Below are 1,971 nucleotides of genomic sequence, written 5' to 3' on the forward strand. Positions count from 1 at the left end.
AGGCACCCTGCTTAGAACAGCAGCACAAAAGCCTGGATACATGCAATGCCATCCCACTTTCCCATTAGACAGTAAACTTCAGATTCTATATAATTTTGGGGCCAAGCAGCATTGCAACTGCGAGAGAAAATTCTAAGGAGGGCTCATTACTGTACCTCAGAACCTCTGCAGAGAGCATCTTCTTTGGAGAGTTTGAGTTCCGGATGATCCCCCCGCCCGCCTCCCGCCGAGTGTCCTCCTGTAGGGTTCAATCTTAAGAGTTCCAGATGTCTCTTGGCCCTAGATGGGCACCAGTGCCACTTTGCATGCATTCCCTCCAGAGCCTACTATGAGCTGTCCTTTGTTACCTGGGTGTAAAACTCGACTTTCAGCATGCTTCTAATTTGATAATGGCACGCTTTCCCATGCTTCCCGCTCCATAAACTTTAATGATAGGAACTGGAGGCTTAGTGGGTTTCCTTTGCCCTTAGCCAGTTGAATACGGGAAGGGAAGAATTTAGCATAAGAAAAGAAAGTGTGAGTCACCTGAAACAGGTAGTTTGCTCCAAACTGCGCCACACGTAGGAATCAAGGACCAGGTGTGGAAAAGATTTTTAAAAAGTCCTTTCCCCTTCTGGGCACGGTGATTATTCCCATTTGTTCCTAGGCCTTCAGGCAACACCGGAGAGTGACCTCAGCCAATTGTCCTCAGTTTCCAAGGAGCTACTAGGAAACAGCCATTGAAAGATGAAAAAAAAAAGAGAGAGAGAGAAGAGTAAAAAAATGAAAAAGACCCAGATTCCTTAAGCAAATTGGGCAGTGGTGGTTAGGCTTTGCCCGTGGAAACCCCTTAGTTTCACTGACCAGAAACCTGCAGTTGCTTCCATGTTTAGGTGCTGCCCACCAAGGGTCCCAGGTTGGAAAGGAAAAGAGAGAGAAAGAGATTTCCGTTTGGAGCAGAAAAGAAAAGGAGAAAGGAGACAAATAAATCCCAAACTTTGGGCTTACGTCTTCCTCCTGGCTAGCTCGCCAAAATATGTTAACAGTGAAGGGTGTCCATGTTCTTGGCGTCTTGAACAAACAATTGGACAAAATGCACAAACAAATCAAGGAAGAATGAAGAGATTTAGTAAAAATGAAACAACATTCCACAGTGTAGGAGTGGGCCTGAGCATAGGAGTTCAAAGGCCCTGTTACAGAATTTTTGGGAGTTTAAATACCGCCTAGGATTCCATTGGTTACTTGAGGTATGCCCTATGTAAATGGAGAGGAAGAAGTAAAGTTACAAAGTCGTTTACTTGGCCTATACCCTATGGAGAGGATATTTCCTGTTATAGCTGAAGTGTGAATTGGCCTTATGTTCCCTGCCTCCAGACTCTGTTTTCCTTCCTCACTCCCTTGCACTATTATTTTAGACAATTGACAGATTATCTATTCCATCTTATAGGCAATTGCGAGGAAAGTTGTCTATACTTACTGCTTTTAATTCTCTGTGTCCTATTCTGTTGTTAATTATCTCCAATTAGGTATTTATTCCCTACTGAAGCCATTCTATTTAAGTACATGAATAACTACTATCCTGACTCTAAATATGCCATTCTTAGAAAGTTCACCAATCATTGACTACCAACACCATCTTTTCAGCTTTATCAATGAATACCATTTTTCCAAATTTAGTCATTTATATGTTTTACTCTTACTTGAACTCTCAGCAGCTTTGACAAAATCATTACTTCCACCTTATTGAAGCACTTTAATGTCTTAGTGAAATGACCTCATTAAAGTCACAGAGGCTTAGTTTCACATTTATAAATGAGGGTAATTATCTTGCAGGATCGTTATGATGATTCCATGAGGTAATACGTGTAAGAATTACCAGTGGTTGGCTTTTAGGATGGACTCAATGAAGAGAAGCAAATGTAATAATAATTAATTCCTTAAGTATGCTAATCTTGTCTGTAGGTCATTTCTTTATGAATTGCAAATGATCAG

Source organism: Hylobates moloch, unplaced genomic scaffold (genome assembly GCF_009828535.3).
Source record: "Hylobates moloch isolate HMO894 unplaced genomic scaffold, HMol_V3 SCAFFOLD_11, whole genome shotgun sequence".
Classification (NCBI taxonomy): Eukaryota; Metazoa; Chordata; class Mammalia; order Primates; family Hylobatidae; genus Hylobates; species Hylobates moloch.